Source organism: Tachyglossus aculeatus, chromosome 5 (assembly GCF_015852505.1).
Source record: "Tachyglossus aculeatus isolate mTacAcu1 chromosome 5, mTacAcu1.pri, whole genome shotgun sequence".
Taxonomy (NCBI): Eukaryota; Metazoa; Chordata; class Mammalia; order Monotremata; family Tachyglossidae; genus Tachyglossus; species Tachyglossus aculeatus.
Genome location: NC_052070.1, coordinates 9,758,281 through 9,778,918, shown reverse-complemented (window position 1 = coordinate 9,778,918; position 20,638 = coordinate 9,758,281). Strand labels below are relative to the sequence as shown.

The following is a 20,638-nucleotide window of genomic DNA, read 5'->3' as shown; positions in this document are numbered from 1 at the left end:
ATTTTCTTTTGTTAATATGTTTGGTTTTGTCGTCCGTCTCCCCCTTCTAGGCTGTGAGCCCACGGTTGGGTAGGGACCGTCTCTAGACGTTGCCAACTTGGACTTCCCAAGCGCTTAGTACAGTGCTCTGCACACAGTAAGCGCTCAATAAATACGATTGGTTTTACGGATGAGGGAACTGAGGCTCAGAGAAGTTAAGTGACTTGCCCAAGGTCACACAGCTAAGTGGCGGAGCCGGAATTAGAACCCATGACCTCCGACTCCCAAGCCTGGGCTCTTTCCACTGAGCCACGCTGCTTCCCCAGCGTGGAAGCGCTTACTGCGTTAAGTGCTTACTGTGTGCCATTCATTCATTCATTCAGTTGTATTTATTGAGCGCTTACTATGTGCAGAGCACTGGACTAAGCGCTTGGGAAGTCCAAGTTGGCAACATCTAGAGACGGTCCCTACCCGACAGCGGGCTCACAGGCTAGAAGGGAGAGCCAGAGAACAAAACAAAACATGGTAACCAAATTAAATAAATATGTACAGATAAAATAGAGTAATAAATATGTACAAACATATATACATTCATTCATTGTCGTATTTATTGAGCGCTTACTGTGTGCAGAGCACTGGGCTAAGCGCTTGGGAAGTCCAAGTTGGCGACACAGAGAGACGGTCCCTACCCAACAGCGGGCTCACAGTCTAGAAGAGGGAGACAGAGAACAAAATAAAACATATTAACAAAATAAAATCAATAGAATAAGTATGTACAAGTAAAATAGAGCAATAAATATGTACAAACATATATAATAATAATTGGCATTTGTTAAGCGCTTACTATGTGCAAAGCACTGTTCTAAGCGCTGAACATATATACAGGTGCTGTGGAAGGTCGGGTGGAATAGTAATAATAATAATATTCATTCATTCAGTCGTATTTATTGAGCGCTTACTGTGTGCAGAGCGCTGTACTAAGCGCTTGGGAAGTCCAAGTTGGCAACATATAGTGACAGTCCCTGCCCAACAGTGGGCTCACAGCCTAGATGAGGGAGACAGACAACAAAACAAAATATTAACAAAATAAAATAAATAGACCATTCATTCAATTGTATTTATTGAGCGCTTACTGTGTGCAGAGCACTGGACTAAGCGCTTGGGAGGTCCAAGTTGGCAACATAGAGAGTCGGTCCCTACCCCACAGCGGGCTCACAGTCTAGAAGGGGGAGACAGAGAACAAAATAAAACATATTAACCAAATAAAATCAATAGAATAAATACGTACAAGTAAAATAAATAGAGTAATAAATACGTACAACCATATATACAGGTGCTGTGGGATGTCGGATGGAATATTAATAATAATAATAATACTCATTCATTCAGTCGTATTTATTGAGCGCTTACTGTGTGCAGAGCACTGGACTAAGCGCTTGGGAAGTACAAGTTGGCAACATCTAGAGACGGTCCCTACCCAACAGTGGGCTCACAGTCTAGAAGGGGGTGACAGACAAGAAAACAAAACATTAACAAAATAAAATAAATAGAATATTCATTCATTCAATTGTATTTATTGAGCGCTTACTGTGTGCAGAGCACTGGACTAAGCACTTGGGAAGTCCAAGTTGGCAACATCTAGAGACGGTCCCTACCACACAGTGGGCTCACAGTCTAGAAGGAGGAGACAGAGAACAAAATAAAACATATTAACCAAATAAAATCAATAGAATAAATATGTACAAGTAAAATAAATAGAGTAATAAATATGTACAACCATATATACAGGTGCTGTGGGATGTCGGATGGAATATTAATAATAATAATAATAATATTCATTCATTCATTCAATCGTATTTATTGAGCGCTTACTGTGTGCAGAGCACTGTACTAAGCGCTTGGGAAGTCCAAGTTGGCAGCATCTAGAGACGGTCCCTACCCAACAGCGGGCTCACAGTCTAGAAGGGGGGAGACAGGGAAGAAAACAAAACATATTAACAGAATAAAATAAGTAGAATATTCATTCATTCAATCGTATTTATTGAGCGCTTACTGTGTGCAGAGCACTGGACTAAGCGCTTGGGAAGTACAAGTTGGCAACATATAGAGACGGTCCCTACCCAACAGTGGGCTCACAGTCTAGAAGGGGGAGACAGAGAACAAAACCAAACATATTAACAAAATAAAATAAATAGAATAAATATGTCCAAGTAAAATAAATAGAGTAATAAATATGTACAACCATATATACAGGTGCTGTGGGAGGCCGGGTGGAATAGTAATAATAATAATATTCATTCATTCAGTCGTATTTATTGAGCGCTTACTGTGTGCAGAGCACTGGACTAAGCGCTTGGGAAGTCCAAGTTGGCAACATCTAGGGACGGTCCCTACCCCACAGCGGGCTCACAGGCTAGAAGGGGGAGACAGACAACAAAACCAAACATACTAACAAAATAAAATAAATAGATTATTCATTCATTCAATCGTATTTACTGAGCGCTTACTGTGTGCAGAGCACTGGACTGAGCGCTTGGGAAGTACCAGTCGGCAACATCTAGGGACGGTCCCTACCCAACAGCGGGCTCACAGTCTAGAAGGGGGAGACAGACAACAAAACATATTAACAAAATAAAATAAATAGATTATTCATTCATTCATTCAATCGTATTTATTTAGCGCTTACTGTGTGCAGAGCACTGGACTAAGCACTTGGGAAGTCCAAGTTGGCAACATCTAGGGACGGTCCCTACCCAACAGCGGGCTCACACTCTAGAAGGGGGAGACAGACAACAAAACAAAACATATTAACAAAATAAAATAAATAGATTATTCATTCATTCATTCAATCGTATTTATTGAGCGCTTACTGTGTGCAGAGCACTGGACTAAGCGCTTGGGAAGTCCAAGTTGGCAACATCGAGAGACGGTCCCTACCCAACAGTGGGCTCACAGTCTCCAGGGTGTAGCTCAAGCACTATTCTAAGCGCTGGGGGGGTTACAAGGTGATCAGGTTGTCCCACGGGGGGCTCCCAGTCTTCATCCCCATTTTCCAGATGAGGGAACTGAGGCCCAGAGAAGTGAAGCGACTTGCCCAAAGTCACCCCGCTGACAAGTGGCGGAGCCGGGATTTGAACCCATGACCTCTGAGTCCAAGGGCTGGGCGGCTCTTTCCACTGAGCCACGCTGCTTCTCATGCCCCAGCTTCTTGACATGCTACAGCTCTGATACGAAAACTATTTTTATTATTAATATAATAACATCAATAATATTAATATTATATAATAGTATATCAATATTAATAATATAATATTAATAATGGTAATAATAATAATGGCATTTATTAAGTGTTTGCATTGTATCCCCCCCCAGTGCTTCCCAGACTGAGCCCCCTCCTTCCTCTCCCCCGCCTTACCTCCTTCCCCTCCCCACAGCACCTGTATATATGGATAGATGTTTGGACGTAGTTATTACTCTATTTATTTCTTTTATTTGTACATATTGATTCTATTTCTTTTATTTTGTTTTGTTATTTTGTTAATACGTTTTGTTTCGTTGTCCGTCTCCCCCCTTCTAGACTGTGAGCCCGCTGTTGGGTAGGGACCGGCTCTAGATGCTGCCGGCTTGTACTTCCCAAGCGCTTAGTCCAGTGCTCTGCGCCCAGTAAGCGCTCAATAAATACGATTGAATGAATGAATACTATGTGCAAAGCACTGTTCGAAGCGCTGTGGCTCAGTGGGAAAGAGCCCGGGCTTTGGAGTCAGAGGTCGTGGGTTCAAATCCCGGCTCTGCCCATTGTCAGCTGTGTGACTTTGGGCAAGTCACTTCACTTCTCTGGGCCTCAGTGGCCTCATCTGTAAAATGGGAATGAAGACTGTGAGCCCCCCGTGGGGCAACCTGGTCACCTTGTAACCTCCCCAGCGCTTAGAACAGTGCTTTGCACACAGTAAGCACTTACTATGCAGAGAAGCGGCGTGGCTCAGTGGAAAGAGCCCGGGGCTTTGGAGTCAGAGGTCATGGGTTCAAATCCCGGCTCCACCAATTGTCAGCTGGGTGACTTTGGGCAAGTCACTTAACTTCTCTGGGCCTCAGTTCCCTCATCTGGAAAATGGGGATGAAGACTGGGAGCCCCCCGTGGGACAACCTGATCACCTTGTAACCTCCCCAGCGCTTAGAACAGTGCTTGGCACATAGTAAGCGCTTACTATGCAGAGAAGTGGCGTGGCTCAGTGGAAAGAGCCCGGGCTCTGGAGTCAGAGGTCATGGGTTCAAATCCCAGCTCCACCAATTGCCAGCTGTGTGACTTTGGGCAAGTCGCTTCACTTCTCTGGGCCTCAGTTCCCTCATCTGGAAAATGGGGATTAAAATTGGGAGCCCCCCGTGGGACAACCTGATCACCTTGTAACCTCCCCAGCGCTTAGAACAGTGCTTTGCACATAGCGCTTAATAAATGCCATTATTATTATTATTATTAATAAATGCCATTATCACTATTATTATTACAAGGTGATCAAGTTGTCCCACCAGGGGCTCACAGTCTTCATCCCCATTTTCCCGATGAGGGAACTGAGGCCCGGAGAAGTGAAGTGACTGGCCCAGAGTCACGCAGCCGGGATTCGAACCCGCGACCTCTGACTCCCAAGCCCGGGCTCTTTCCACCGAGCCACGCTGCTTCTCGTGGCTTGTAGCCGCCCCCGGAACGTTCAGTCCATTTCTCCGCTCGGTAAATGCAACTGATTCATCTGGAAATATTTCTGAAGATGGGCATGAATCATCTTGGGGGGATTTTGACTAGTTGCAGTAAGTTTCAGAACAAGGAAATGATGTCAAAATTACCACAGTAATTCCTCTTTTTCTCTTTTTTTTTTTACCTAAAAAGGTGACTTTTAATAAGGAAATGACTAAGCAGCGGGGATGACTCATAAGCTTTGGGGAAATTTGCCCTTGGTCTGTGGGATGGGAAAAAGGTACAAGAGGGAGTTTTTCACGTCGGACTGAGACTTTTAATCATCCGTTCAGTTGTATTTATTGAGCGCTTACTGTGTGCAGAGCACTGGACTAAGCGCTTGGGAAGTCCAAGTTGGCAACATATAGAGACGGTCATTCATTCATTCATTCAATCGTATTTATTGAGCGCTTACTGTGTGCAGAGCACTGGACTAAGTGCTTGGGAAGTACAAGATGGCAACACATAGAGACATTCATTCGTTCATTCAATCATATTTATTGAGCGCTTACTGTGTGCAGAGCACTGGACTAAGCGCTTGGGAAGTACAAGTTGGCAACATATAGAGACGGTCATTCATTCATTCATTCAATCGTATTTATTGAGCGCTTACTGTGTGCAGAGCACTGGACTAAGCGCTTGGGAAGTATAAGTTGGCAACATCTAGAGACGGTCATTCATTCACTCATTCAATCGTATTTATTGAGCGCTTACTGTGTGCAGAGCACTGGACTCAGCGCTTGGAAACTACAACTTGGCAACAGATAGAGACGGTCCCTACCCAATCAATCAATTGTATTTATTAATAATAATAATAATAATAATGATGGCATTTGTTAAGCGCTTACTATGTGCAAAGCACTGTTCTAAGCGCCGGGGGGGTGGGATACAAGGTGATCAGATTGTCCCGCATGGGGCTCACAGTCATCATCCCCATTTTACAGATGAGGGAACTGAGGCTCCGAGAGGTTAAGTGACTTGCCCAAGGTCACACAGCAGACACGTGGGTGGAGCCGGGATTCGAACCCGTGACCTCTGGCTCCAAAGCCCGAGCTCTTTCCACTGAGCCACGCTGCTTCTCCGAGCACTTTGAGCTCTATTTATTTTGAGCTCTATTTATTTTATTTATCTATCTTGAGCTCTATTTATTGAGCGCTTACTGTGTGCCGAGCACTGTACTAAGCGCTTGGGAAGTACAAGTTGGCAACATATAGAGACGGTCCCTACCCAACAGTGGGCTCACAGTCTCGCTTGGCACAAACCAACATTATTATTAATTATTACTATCATCAATCAATTATTAATACCACCATTATTATTAAATATTAATATGGTTAATTATTAACATTAAATTATTAAAAGTCTCCCCCTTTTAGACTGTGAGCTTATTATTAATTAGGGGGAGTCAGAAGGGCCTGGGTTCTAATCCCGGCCACTTTTAAAATCATCAGGTCCCACCTGGGGCTCACAGTCTCGCTTGGCACATACCAACATTATTATTAATTATTAACATCATCAATCAATTATTAATACCATCATTATTATTAATTATCAATATTGTTAATTATTAACATTAAATTATTGTCTCCCCCTTTTAGACTGTGAGCCCACTGTTGGGTAGGGACCGTCTCTATATGTTGCCAACTTGTACTTCCCAAGCGCTTAGTGCAGTGTTCTGCACACAGTAAGCGCTCAATAAATACGATTGATTGATTGATTAATACCAACATTATTATTATTATTTAGAAGGGGGAGTCAGAAGGGCCTGGGTTCTAATCCCGGCCACTTTTAAAATCATCAGGTCCCACCTGGGGCTCACAGTCGAAGTAGAGGGAGTCCGAAGGTCGTGGGTTCTAATCCCGGCTCCGCCACCCGTCCGCTGTGTGACCTTGGGCAAGTCGCTTCACTTCTCCGGGCCTCAGTTCCCTCATCTGGAAAATGGGCATTAATAATAGTAATAATAATAATAATAATAATAATGATGGCATTTATCAAGTCTTACTATGTGCAAAGCGCTGTTCTAAGCGCTGGGGAGGTGACAGGGTGATCAGGTTGTCCCACGGGGGGCTCACAGTCTTCATCCCCATTTGACAGATGAGGCCCAGAGAATCATCATCATCATCATGGCATTTATTAAGTGCTTACTATGTGCAAAGCGCTGTTCTAAGCGCTGGGGAGGATACAAGGTGATCAGGTTGTCCCACGGGGGGCTCACAGTCTTAATCCCCATTTTACAGGTGAGGGAACTGAGGCCCAGAGAAGTGAAGCGACTCGCCCCAAGTCACACAGCTGGCAATTGGCGGAGCCGGGATTTGAACCCATGACCCCTGACTCCAAAGCCCGGGCTTTTTCCACAGAGCCTCGCTGCTTCTCGAGACTGAGATTGACTGTGAGCCCCGTGCGGGATGGAGACTGCATACATCATCATCATCATCAGTCGTATTTATTGAGCGCTTACTATGTGCAGAGCACTGTACTAAGCGCTTGGGAAGTACAAATTGGCAACAAATAGAGACAGTCTCTACCCAACAGTGGGCTCACAGTCTAAAAGGGGGAGACAGAGAACAAAACCAAACATACTAACAAAATAAAATAAATAGAATAGATAGGTACAACCCGATTTGCTCTTATCCACCCCAGCGCTTAGTACAATGCCTGGCACGTAGTAAACACTTCATAATAATAATAATGATTGTAGCATTTGTTAAGTGGTTATTATGTGCCAGGCACTAATAATGATAATAATAATAATGATGGTACTTTTTAAGCGCTTACTATGTGCAAAGCCCTGTTCTAAGCGCTGGGGAGGATACAAGGTGATGAGGTTGTCCCATGAGGGGCTCACAGTCTTCATCCCCATTTTCCAGATGAGGGGACTGAGGCCCAGAGAAGTGAAGTCAGTCACCCAGCTGACAAGTGGCGGAGCCGGGATTTGAACCCATGACCTCGGACTCCAAAGCCCGGGCTCTTTACCCGAGCCACATTTGTTAAGCGCTTACTGTGTGCCAAGCACTGTTCTAAGCGCTGGGGAGGATACAAGGTGATCAGGTTGGCCCACTTGGGGCTCACAGTCTTCATCCCCATTTTCCAGATGAGGGAACTGAGGCCCAGAGAAGTGAAGTGACTTGCCCAAAGTCACCCAGCTGACAAGTGGCGGAGGCCAGATTTGAACCCATGACCTCGGACTCCAAAGCCCGGGCTCTTTACCCCGAGCCACATTTCAATCAATCAATCAATCGTATTTATTGAGCGCTTACTATGTGCAGAGCACTGTACTAAGCGCTTGGGAAGTACAAATTGGCATCACATAGAGACAGTCCCTACCCAACAGTGGGCTCACAGTCTAAAAGGGGGAGACAGAGAACTGAACCAAACATACCAACAAAATAAAATAAGTAGGATAGAAATGTACAAGTAAAATAAATAAATGAATAAATAAACATTTGTTAAGCGCTTACTGTGTGCAAAGCGCTGGGGAGCATACAAGGTGATCAGGTTGGCCCATGTGGGGCTCACAGTCTTCATCCCCATTTTCCTGATGAGGGAACTGAGGTCCAGAGAAGTGTTTGTACGTATTTATTACTCTATTTATTTATTCATTCATTCATTCATTTATTTATTTTACTTGTACATATCTATTCTATTTAATTTATTTTGTTAACATGTTTGGTTTTGTTCTCTGTCTCCCCCTTGTAGACTGTGAGCCCACAGTTGGGTAGGGACTGTCTCTCTATGTTGCGAACTTGTACTTCCCAAGCGCTTAGTACAGTGCTCTGCACACAGTAAGCGCTCAATAAATACGATTGATTGATTGATTGAAGTGACTTGCCCAAAGTCACACAGCTGACAGCTGTACTAAGCGCTGGGGTGGATACAACCAAATCAGGTTGGATACAGTCCCTGTCCCACTTGGGGCTCACGGTCTTCATCCCCATTTTACAGATGAGGGAACTGAGGCCCAGAGAAATGAAGCCACTTGAAGCGATTGGGGAAACTCAAAAGGCCCTACAGCAGACGTGGCAGGCCCAGGATTAGAACCCACAACCTTCCGACCCTCAGGCCCGGGCTCTAGCCTCTTTTTCATCATCATCATCAATTGTATTTATTGAGCGCTTACTATGTGCAGAGCACTGTACTAAGCGCTTGGGAAGTACAAATTGGCAACATATAGAGACAGTCCCTACCCAACAGTGGGCTCACAGTCTAAAAGCCACGCTGCTTCCCTACAAATTCCGCAGATATTTATTATTAATTTTAGAATATGGTAACAGGAGTTGAGGGATTAACCGGAGCAGCTGGGACCCCTTCAGCGGCATTTGTCTCCTACTCAAACTCTCGGATTTCCCCGGGACGGATTATTAGCCGGGAGGATGGGAGAGAGGGAGATTCCTCCATCCCAGAATAGACCAGGAATGTTCCTGGATAAGCGCAAGTTTTACATGATCATCCTCTGATTATTGGCCGAAAGGGTGGACTTCCTTATCCTGGAATAGACCAGGAATGTTCCTGGATATGCGCGAGTTTTTCATGATCATCCTCTGATTATTGGCCGAAAGGGTAGACTTCCTTATCCTGGAATAGACCAGGAATGTTCCTGGATAAGCGCGAGTTTTACATGATCATCCTCTGATTATTGACTGAAAGGGTGGACTTCCTTATCCTGGAATAGACCAGGAATGTTCCTGGATAAGCGTGAGTTTTACATGATCATCCTCTGATTATTGGCCGAAAGAGTGGACTTCCTTATCCTGGAATAGACCAGGAATGTTCCTGGATAGACGCGTTTTACATGATCATCCTCTAATTATTGGCCGAAAGGGTGGACTTCCTTTTCCTGGAATAGACCAGGAATGTCCCTGGATAAGCGTGAGTTTTACACGATCATCCTCTGATTATTGGCCGAAAGGGTGGACTTCCTTATCCTGTAATAGACCAGGAATGTTCCTGGATAAGCGCGAGTTTTACATGATCATCCTCTGATTATTGGCCGAAAGGGTGGACTTCCTTATCCTGGAATAGACCAGGAATGTTCCTGGATAAGCACGAGTTGTACATGATCATCCTCTGATCATTGGCCGAAAGGGTGGACTTCCTTATCCTGGAATAGACCAGGAATGTTCCTGGATAAGTGCAAGTTTTACATGATCATCGTCTGATTTTTGGCCGAAAGGGTGGACTTCCTTATCCTGGAATAGACCGGGAATGTTCCTGGATAAGCGCGAGTTTTACATGATCATCCTCTGATTATTGGTCGAAAGGGTGGACTTCCTTATCTTGGAATAGACCGGGAATGTTCCTGGATAAGCGCGAGTTTTACATGATCATCCTCTGATTATTGGCTGAAAGGGTGGACTTCCTTATCCTGGAACAGACCAGGAATGTGCCTGGATAAGCGCGAGTGTTACATGATCATCCTCTTGACTATTGGCTGAAAGGATGGAGTTATCCTGGAATAGACCAGGAATGTTCCTGGATAAGCGCGAGTTCCTGGATAAGTGCAAGTTTTACATGATCACCCTCTGATTATTGTCTGAAAGGATGGACTTCCTTATCCTGGAATAGACCAGGAATGTTCTTGGATAGACGCAAGTTTTACATGCTCATCCTCTGATTATTGGCCGAAAGGGAGGACTTCTTTATCCTGGAATAGACCAGGAATGTTCCTGGGGAAGCACAAGGTTTCCATGACCGTCGTCACGCTCCAGAGATTAAATAGAAAAGGTGAATCGCTTTCAGAAAGGCTTAAATAATCTTTAATTTAAGCGTCCTTTTTGCCATGAGAAACATTCTGATTTGAAGGCAGGTTATCTAAACCCATTTCGTCGGAGGCCACTGGAAACAATCGCAGGTTCAGAGTCCATGCGATTGGGGTTTTTAAAAATCTGAATTGATGTCATTTTGGAGAGCCAGTTGGTTTGGATGAATGTGAATCAGGTTTCCTTTGTATTCAATCAATCGTATTTATTGAGCGCTTACTGTGTGCAGAGCACTGGACTAAGCGCTTGGGAAGTCCAAGACGGCCCCTACCCAACAGCGGGCTCACAGGCTAGAAGGGGGAGACAGACAACAAAACATATTAACAAAAGAAATAGAATAGGTATGTACAAGTAAAATAGAGTAATCAATCAATCAATCGTATTTATTGAGCACTTACTGTGTGCAGAGCACTGTACTAAGCGCTTGGGAAGTAAAGGTGGCAACATATAGAGACAGTTCCTACCAAACAGTGGGCTCACAGTCTAGAAGGGGGAGACAGAGAACAAAACATATTAATAAATAGAATTGATGTGTACAAGTAAAGTAGAGTAATAAATACGTACAAACATGTATATATATAATAATAATAATGATAGCATTTATTAAGCGCTTACTACGTACAAAGCACTGTTCTAAGCGCTGGGGGGGATACAAGGTGATCAGGTTGTCCCACGGGGGGCTCACAGTCTTAATCCCCATTTGACAGAGCAGATCACTGAGGCACAGAGAAGTTCAGTGGCTTGCCCAGAGTCACACAGCTGACAAGTGGCGGAGCTGGGATTTGAACCCATGGCCTCTGACTCCAAAGTCCGGGCACTTTCCACTGAGCCACGCTGCTTCTCTTATACATATATATAGAGAGAGAGAGAGAGAGAGAGAGAGATGACTTTTGTGAATCTGATTTAAATAAAATCAGATATTAATTATATTTATAATAATAATGATGATGGCATTTATTAAGCGCTTACTATGTGCAAAGCACTGTTCTAAGTGCTGGGGAGGTTACAAGGTGATCAGGCTGTCCCACGGGGGGGCTCACAGTCTTAGTCCCCATTTTACAGATGAGGGAGCTGAGGCCCAGAGAAGTGAAGCGACTTGCCCAAAGTCACCCAGCTGACAGTTGGCGGAGTCGGGATTTGAACCCATGACCTCTGACTCCAGAGCCCGGGCTCTTTCTTCTGATCCACGCTCCTTCTCTATTGAGCTCTCCCTCTGCAGAACGCTGTTGAAAAGCTCTTTACAGCTTGGGGATGAAGACTGTGAGCCCCCCGTGGGACAACCTTGATCACCTTGTAACCTCCCCAGCGCTTAGAACAGTGCTTTGCACATAGTAAGCGCTTAATAAATGCCATTATTGTTATCATTGTTATTATTACTGGAGTACAATATAGTTAACGTAATACCCTTCTTCAAGATATCCGATTTTACAATCTGGTGGGAGAGACAGACTAAATTACGGGGAGGGGGAAGCAAGTCAGTTTTTAAAATGTACAAATAGGCTAAGAAAGCGGTTTGGGGCGGCCCAAATAATAATAATAATAATAGTAATGGTGGTATTGGTTAATTCATTCATTCAATCGTATTTATTGAGCGCTTACTGTGTGCAGAGCACTGTACTAAGCGCTTGGGAAGTCCAAATTGGCAACAGATAGAGACGGCCAGAGAAGCAGCGCGGCTCCAGTGGAAAGAGCATGGGCTTTGGAGTCAGAGGTCATGGGTTCAAATCCCGGCTCTGCCAGTTGTCAGCTGTGTGACTTTGGGCAAGTCACTTCACTTCTCTGGGCCTCAGCTCCCTCATCTGTAAAATGGGGATGAAGACTGTGAGGCCCCCCATGGAACAACCTGATCACCTTGTAACCTCCCCAGCGCTTAGAACAGTGCTTTGCACATAGTAAGCGCTTAACAAATGCAATTATTATTATTAAACAGTGGGCTCACAGTCTATTGTTAAGTATTTATTATGTGCCAGGCACTGTACTAAGCGCTGGGGTGAGAAGCAGCGTGGCTCAGTGGAAAGAGCACGGGCTATGGAGTCAGAGGCCATGGGTTCAAATTCTGGCTCCGCCACCCGTCAGCTGTGTGTCTTTAGGCAAGTCACTTCACTTTTCTGTGCCTCAGTGACCTCATCTGGAAAATGGGGATGAAGACTGAGCCCCGGCTGGGACAGCCTGATCACCTTGTAACCTCCCCAGCGCTTAGAACAGTGCTTTGCACATAGTAAGCGCTTAACAAATGCCATTATTATTATTATTATTATTATTTAACAGTGGGCTCACAGTCTAGCATTAAGTGTTTATTATGTACCAGGCACTGTACTAAGCGCTGGGGTGAGAAGCAGCGTGGCTCAGTGGAAAGAGCACGGGCTATGGAGTCAGAGGATATGGGTTCAAATTCCGGCTCCGCCACCCGTCAGCTGTGTGTCTTTAGGCAAGTCACTTCACTTCTCTGGGCCTCAGTTCCCTCATCTGTATAATGGGGATGAAGACTGTGAGCCCCCCCCGTGGGACAACCTGATCACCTTGTCACCTCCCCAGCGCTTAGAACAGTGCCTTGCACATAGTAAGTGCTTAATAAATACCATCATTATTATTATTATTACAAGCAAATCGCATTGGACTCAGTCCCTGTCCTACTTGGGGCTCAAAGTCTCAATCCCATTTTACAGCTGAGGTCACTGAGGCCCAGAGACGTGAAGCGACTTGCTCAAGGTTACACACCTGTAGACTGTGAGCTTGCTGCGGGCAGGGATTGTCTCTCTTTACTGCTGCATTGTGCTCTCCAAGTGCTTAGTACAGTGCTCTGCACACAGTAAGCACTCAATAAATATGATTGAATGAATGAATGAAAGTGGCGGAGGGGGGATTAGAATCCATGACCGTGGGACTCCCAAGGCTGTGCCCTATCCATTAGGCTATGCTGCTTCCTGTGGTGTATAGAACAGTGCTTTGCACATAGTAAGTGCTTAATAAATGCCATTAAAAAAAATAAGAGATGCCTGGGAATAATTTGGGGAGATGCGTCAGTCGGCGGTATTTATTGAGCGCTTTCTGTGTGCAGAGCACTGTACTAAGCACTTGGGAGAGTTCAGTATACCAATACGAAAGACACATTCCTTGCCCACAGTGAGCTGACAGTCTAGAGGGGGAGACAGACATGAATAGAAGTAAATTTGTGACATATATATATATACATTATTTTATTTGTACATATTTATTCTGTTTTATTTTGTTAATATGTTTGGTTTTGTTGTCTGTCTCCCCCTTCTAGACTGTGAGCTCACTTGTTGGGTAGGGACTATCTCTAAATGTTGCCAACTTGGACTTCCCAAACGCTTAGTACAGTGTTCTGCACACAGTAAGCGCTGAAAAAAAAGATTATATGAATGAATATATATATATCTGATATATATAGGTAGTGCTCTGCACACAGTAAGCGCTCAAAAAAACCGATTATATGAATGAATATAGATATCTGATATAGATGTAGACAAATATAAGATGGATATGGACGTAGATGAGTTGGGGTATGTAATAATAATAGTAATTATCATGATGGTATTTGTGAAGAAGCAGTGTGGCTCAGTGGAAAGAGCACAGGCTAATATGTTGCCAACTTGTCCTTCCCAAGCGCTTAGTACAGTGCTCTGCACACAGTATGCACTCATTAAATACGATTGAGCAAATGAATGAATTAAATATGATTGAATGAATGAATTAAATACGATTGAATGAATGAAGAGTCAGAGGTCATGGGTTCAAATTCCAGCCCTGCTGCTTGTCAGCTGGATGACTTTGGGCAAGTCACATCATGTCCCTGTGCCTCAGTTACCTCATCTGTAAAATGGGGATGAAGACTGTGAGCCCCCCGTGGGACAACCTGATCACCTTGTATCCTCCCCAGCGCTTAGAACAGTGCCCTGCACACAGTAAGCGCTCAATAAATACGAATAAATGAATGAATGAACAAACGCCATCGTTATTATTATTATTTGTTAAACGCTTACTTTGTGCCAGGCACTGTTCTAAGCGCTGGGGTAGATACAAGGTAATTGGGTTGGACGCAGTCCCTGTCCCACATGGGGCTCACAGTCGTCATCCCCATTTTACAGATGAGGGAACTGAGGCCCGGAGAGGTGAAGTGACTTGCTTAAGGTCACACTGCTGACAAGTCGCAGAGCTGGAATTAGAAACAGGACCTTCTGGCTCCCAGGGAAGGAGAAGTAAGGTGCTTTGCCCAAGATCAGTCAGTCTAGTCATATTTATTGAGCGCTTACTGTGTGCAGAGCACTGTACTAAGCGCTTGGGAAGTACAAGTTGGCGACATATAGAGACGGTCCCTACCCAGTAACGGGCCCAGACTGAGCCCCCTCCTTCCTCTCCCCCTCCATCCCCCCAGCCTTACCTCCTTCCCCTCCCCACAGCACCTGTATATATGGATATATGTTTGTACGGATTTATTACTCCATTTATTGATTTATTTTATTTGTACATATTTATTCTAATTATTTTATTTTGTTAATCTGTTTTGTTTTGTTCTCCGTCTCCCCCTTCTAGACTGTGAGCCCGCTGTTGGGGAGGGACCGTCTCTCGATGTTGCCCACTTGGACTTCAAATCAGAATATCACAAGAATGACTTAAAGGAAAATTCAGTTCTGGTCTCTGCCTTGGCCAGGGTTGGATTAACTGGCCTGATAAGATGTGACTGGATCACACTGAATTAATTAGCCAAATGAAAAGTAGAAGCTTTATGTCTCCCAGAAAGGGACATCAGGCCTTTGCACATAGTAAGCGCTTAATAAATGCCATTATTATTATTATATATTTTAAGAAGATGCTGTCTCAGACGCAGATACATTTTAAGGTATTAAAAAAGTACAGCAGACCGCCCCTGCTTCTAATTCAAATCAGAATATCACAAGAATGACTTAGAGGAAAATTTAGTTCTGGTCTCTGCTTTGGCCAGGGTCGGATTAACTGGCCCGATAAGATGTGACCGGATCTCACTGAATTAGCCAAACGAAAAGTAGAAGCTTTATGTCCCCGAGAAAGGGACATCAGGCCTTTGCACGTAGTAAGCGCTTAATAAATGCCATTATCATCATTATATATTTTAAGAAGATGCTGTCTCAGATGCATATACACTTTAAGGTATTAAAAAAATACAGCAGACCACCCCTGCTTCTAATTCAAATCAGAATATCACAAGAATGACTTAGAAGAAAATTTAGTTCTGGTCTCTGTTTTGGCCAGAGTCAGATTAACTGGCCCGATAAGATGTGACCAGATCTCACTGAATTAGCCAAACGAAAAGCAGAAGCTTTATGTCCCCGAGAAAGGGACATCAGGCCTTTGCACATAGTAAGCGCTTAATAAATGCCATTATTATCATTATATATTTTAAGAAGATGCTGTCTCACACGCATATACACTTTAAGGTATTAAAAAAATACAGCAGACCACCCCTGCTTCTAATTCGAATCAGAATATCACAAGAATGACTTAGAGGAAAATTCAGTTCTGGTCTCTGCCAGAAAATGGGGGATTAAGACTGTGAGCCCAACGTGGGACACCTTGTAACCTCCCTAGTGCTTAGAACAGTGCTGTGCACATAGTAAGTGCTTAATAAATGCTATAAATGTGACCGGATCTCACTGAATTAGCCAAACAAAAAGCAGAAGCTTTATGTCCCCGAGAAAGGGACATCAGGCCTTTGCACATAGTAAGCGCTTAATAAATGCCATTATTATCATTATATATTTTAAGAAGATGCTGTCTCAGACGCATATACACTTTAAGGTATTAAAAAAAATACAGCAGACCGCCCCTGCTTCTAATTCAAATCAGAATATCACAAGGATGTCTTAGAGGAGAATTCAGTTCTGGTCTCTGCCTTGGCCAGGGTCAGATTAACTGGCCCGGTAAGATGTGACTGAATCTCACTGAATTAGCCAAATGAAAAGCAGAAACTTTATGTCCCAGAGAAAGGTACATCAGGCCTTTGCACATAGTAAGCGCTTAATAAATGCCATTATTATCATTATATATTTTAAGAAGAAGCTGTCTCAGACGCATATACACTTCAAGGTATTAAAAAAATACAGCAGACCGCCCCTGCTTCTAATTCAAATCAGAATATCACAAGAATGACTTAGAGGAAAATTCAGTTCTGGGCTCTGCCAGAAAATGGGGGATTAAGACTGTGAGCCGAACGTGGGACACCTTGTAACCTCCCCAGTGCTTAGAACAGTGCTTTGCACATAGTAAGCGCTTAATAAGTGCCATAAATGTGACCGGATCTCACTGAATTAGCCAAACGAAAAGCAGAAGCTTTATGTCCCCGAGAAAGGGACATCAGGCCTTTGCACATAGTAAGCACTTAATAAATGCCATTATTATTATATATTTTAAGAAGATGCTGTCTCAGGCGCATAGACACTTTAAGGTATTAAAAAAATACAGCAAACCGCCCCTGCTTCTAATTCAAATCAGAATATCACAAGAATGACTGAGAGGAAAATTTAGTTCTGGTCTCTGCCTTGGCCAGGGTCAGATTAACTGGCCCGATAAAATGTGACCGGATCTCACTGAATTAGCCAAACGAAAAGCAGAAGCTTTATCATCATCATCATCATCAATTGTATTTATTGAGCGCTTACTGTGTGCAGAGCACTGTACTAAGCGCTTGGGAAGTACAAATTGGCAACATATAGAGACAGTCCCTACCCAACCGAGAAAGGGACATCAGGCCTTTGCACATAGTAAGCGCTTAATAAATGCCATTATCATTATTATATATTTTAAGAAGATGCTGACTCAGGTGCATATACATTTTAAGGTATTAAAAAAATACAGCAGACCGCCCCTTCTTCTAATTCAAATCAAGATATCACAAGAATGACTTAGAGGAGAATTCAGTTCCAGTCTCTGCCTTGGCCAGGGTCAGATTAACTGGCCCGATAAGATGTGACCGGATCTCACTGAATTAGCCAAACGAAAAGCAGAAGCTTTATGTCCCCGAGAAAGGGACATCAGGCCTTTGCCCATAGTAAGCGCTTAATAAATGCCATTATCATTATATATTTTCAGAAGATGCTGACTCAGGTGCAAAAACATTTTAAGGTATTAAAAAAAATACAGCAGACTGCCCCTGCTTCTAATTCAAATCAGAATATCACAAGAATGACTTAGAGGAAAATTCAGTTCTGGTCTCTGCCAGAAAATGGGGATTAAGACTGTGGGACACCTTGTAACCTCCCCAGTGCTTAGAACAGTGCTTTGCACATAGTAAGCACTTAATAAATGCCATAAATGTGACCGGATCTCACTGAATTAGCCAAATGAAAAGCAGAAGCTTTATGTCCCCGAGAAAGGGACATCAGGCCTGGGGGTTTCGTCTTTGATGAGAATGGCACGCCTCGGTTGGGCCGTGTTGACGGAAATCGATTAAAGAATTAGCCTGGCCTAATGGGTAGGGATAGAGCCCGGATTTGGGAGCTGGGTTCTAATCCCGGCTCAGCCACTGGACCTCAGCCAAGTCACTTCACTTCTCTGGGCCTCAGTTCCCTCATCTGTAAATTGAGGATGATAATAATAATAATGACATTTGTTAAAAGCTTACTATGCGCAAAGCAATGTTGGGGTGCAAGGTGATCAGGTTGTCCCACATGGGGCTCACAGTCGTAATCCCCATTTTCCAGATGAGGGAACTGAGGCTCAGAGAAGTGACTTGCCTGAGGTCACAGAGCAGGCATGTGGCGGAGCCGGGATTCGAACTCCGGTTCATCCCGAACCCCGGGATGGAGATTCGGAGCCCCACGTGGGACAGGGACTGTGTCTGGACTTCTAGACTGCAAGCCCACTGTTGGGTAGGGACCGTCTCTATATGTTGCCGACTTGTACTTCCCAAGCGCACTGTACAGAGCACTGTACTAAGCGCATGGGAAGTCCAAGTTGGCAACATATAGAGACGGTCCCTACCCGTCAGCGGGCTCACAGTCTAGAACACTGTTCTAAGCGCTGGGGGGGATACAAGGTGATCAGGTTTTCCCACATGGGGCTCACAGTCTTCATCCCCATTTTACAGATTCATTCATTCATTCAATCGTATTTATTGAGCACTTACTGTGTTCACAGCACTGGACTAAGCGCTTGGGAAGTCCAAGTCGGCAACATCTAGAGACGGTCCCTACCCAACAGTGGGCTCACGGTCTATAAGACTCAATCAATCAATCAGTCGTATTTATTAAGTGCTTACTGTGTGCAGAGCACTGTACTTAAGCGCTTGGGAAGTCCAAGTTGGCAACATCTAGAGACGGTCCCGACCCAACATCAGGCTCACAGTCTAGAAGACTAAATCAATCAATCAATCAATCGTATTTATTGAGTGCTTACTGTGTGCAGAGCACTGTACTAAGCGTTTGGGAAGTCCAAGTTGGCAACATATAGAGACGGCCCCGACCCAGCAGTGGGCTCACAGTCGAGAAGGGAGAGACAGAGAACAAAACAAAACATATTAACAAAATAAAATAAATAGAGTAGACATGTACAAGTAAAATAAATAGAGTAATAAATCTGTTCAAACATATATACAGGTGCTGTGGCGAAGGGAAGGAGGTAAGGCGGGCTTGGGAAGTCCAAGTTGACAACATCTAGAGACGGTCCCGACCCAACATCAGGCTCACAGTCTAGAAGACTAAATCAATCAATCAATCAATCATATTTATTGAGTGCTTACTGTGTGCAGAGCACTGTACTAAGCGCTGGGGAAGTCCAAGTTGGCAACATATAGAGACGGTCCCTACCCAACAACAGGCTCACAGTCTAGAAGGGGGAGACAGAGAATAAAACAAAACATATTGACAAAATAAAATAAATAGAATAGATATGTACAAGTAAAATAGAGTAATAAATCCATACAAACATATGTACATATATACAGGTGCTGTGGGGAAGGCAAGGAGGTAAGGCGGGCTTGGGAAGTCCAAGATGGCAACATCTAGAGACGGTCCCGACCCAACATCAGGCTCACAGTCTAGGAGACTAAATCAATCAATCAGTCGTATTTATTGAGTGCTTACTGTGTGCAGAGCACTGGACTAAGCGCTGGGGAAGTCCAAGTTGGCAACATATAGAGACGGTCACTACCCAACAGTGGGCTCACAATCTAGAAGGGGGAGACAGAACAAAACAAAGCATATTAACAAAATAAAATAAATAGAATAGATATGTACAAGTAAAGTAAATAGAGTAATAAATCCGTACAAACATATGTGTGTGTGTGTGTATATATATATACATATTTATATATATATATATATATACAGGTGCTGTGGGGAAGCAAAGGAGATATGGCGTGCTTGGGAAGTCCAAGTTGGCAACATATAGAGACAGCCCCGACCCAACAGTGGGCTCACAGTCGAGAAGGGGGAGACAGAGAACAAAACATATTAACAAAATAAAATAAATAGAACAGATATGTACAAGAAGAATAAATAAATAGAGTAATAAATCCATTCATACATATATACAGGTGCTGTGGGGAAGGGAAGTAGGTAAGGCCGGCTTGGGAAGTCCAAGTTGGCAACAGATAGAGACGGTCCCGACCCAACAGTGGGCTCACAGTCTAGAAGGGGGAGATGGAGAACAAAAGAAAACATTGACAAAATAAAATAAATAGAATAGATATGTACAAGTAAAATAAGTGGAGTAATAAATTCGTACAAACATACATATATACAGGGGCTGTGGGGAAGGGAAGGAGGGAAGGCGGGCTTGGGAAGTCCAAGTTGGCAACGTATAGAGACGGTCCCGACCCAACAGTGGGCTCACAGTCTAGAAGCAGGAGACAGACAACCAAACAAAATATATTAACCAAATAAAATACATAGAATAGATATGTACAAGTAAAATAAATAGAGTAATAAATCCGTTCAAACATATACATCTATACAGGTGCTGTGGGGAAGGGAAGGAGGTAAGGCGGGCTTGGGAAGTCCACGTTAGCAACATCTAGAGACGGTCCCGACCCAACAGCGGGCTCACAGTTGAGAAGGGGGAGACAGTGAACCAAACAAAACATATTAATAAAATAAATAGAATAGATATGTACAAGTAAAATAAATAGAGTAATAAATCCATTCAAACATCTATACAGGTGCTGTGGGGAAGGGAAGGAGGT

General features: G+C 43.8%; 1 protein-coding gene across 1 annotated transcript in view; it reads left to right on the top strand.

Moving 5' to 3' along the window:
* The window catches only part of MTHFD2 (methylenetetrahydrofolate dehydrogenase (NADP+ dependent) 2, methenyltetrahydrofolate cyclohydrolase), a 60,978-nt gene that overhangs the window by 5,795 nt on the left and 34,545 nt on the right, over positions 1–20,638 (top strand). The gene's annotated exons all lie outside the window — the stretch shown is intronic.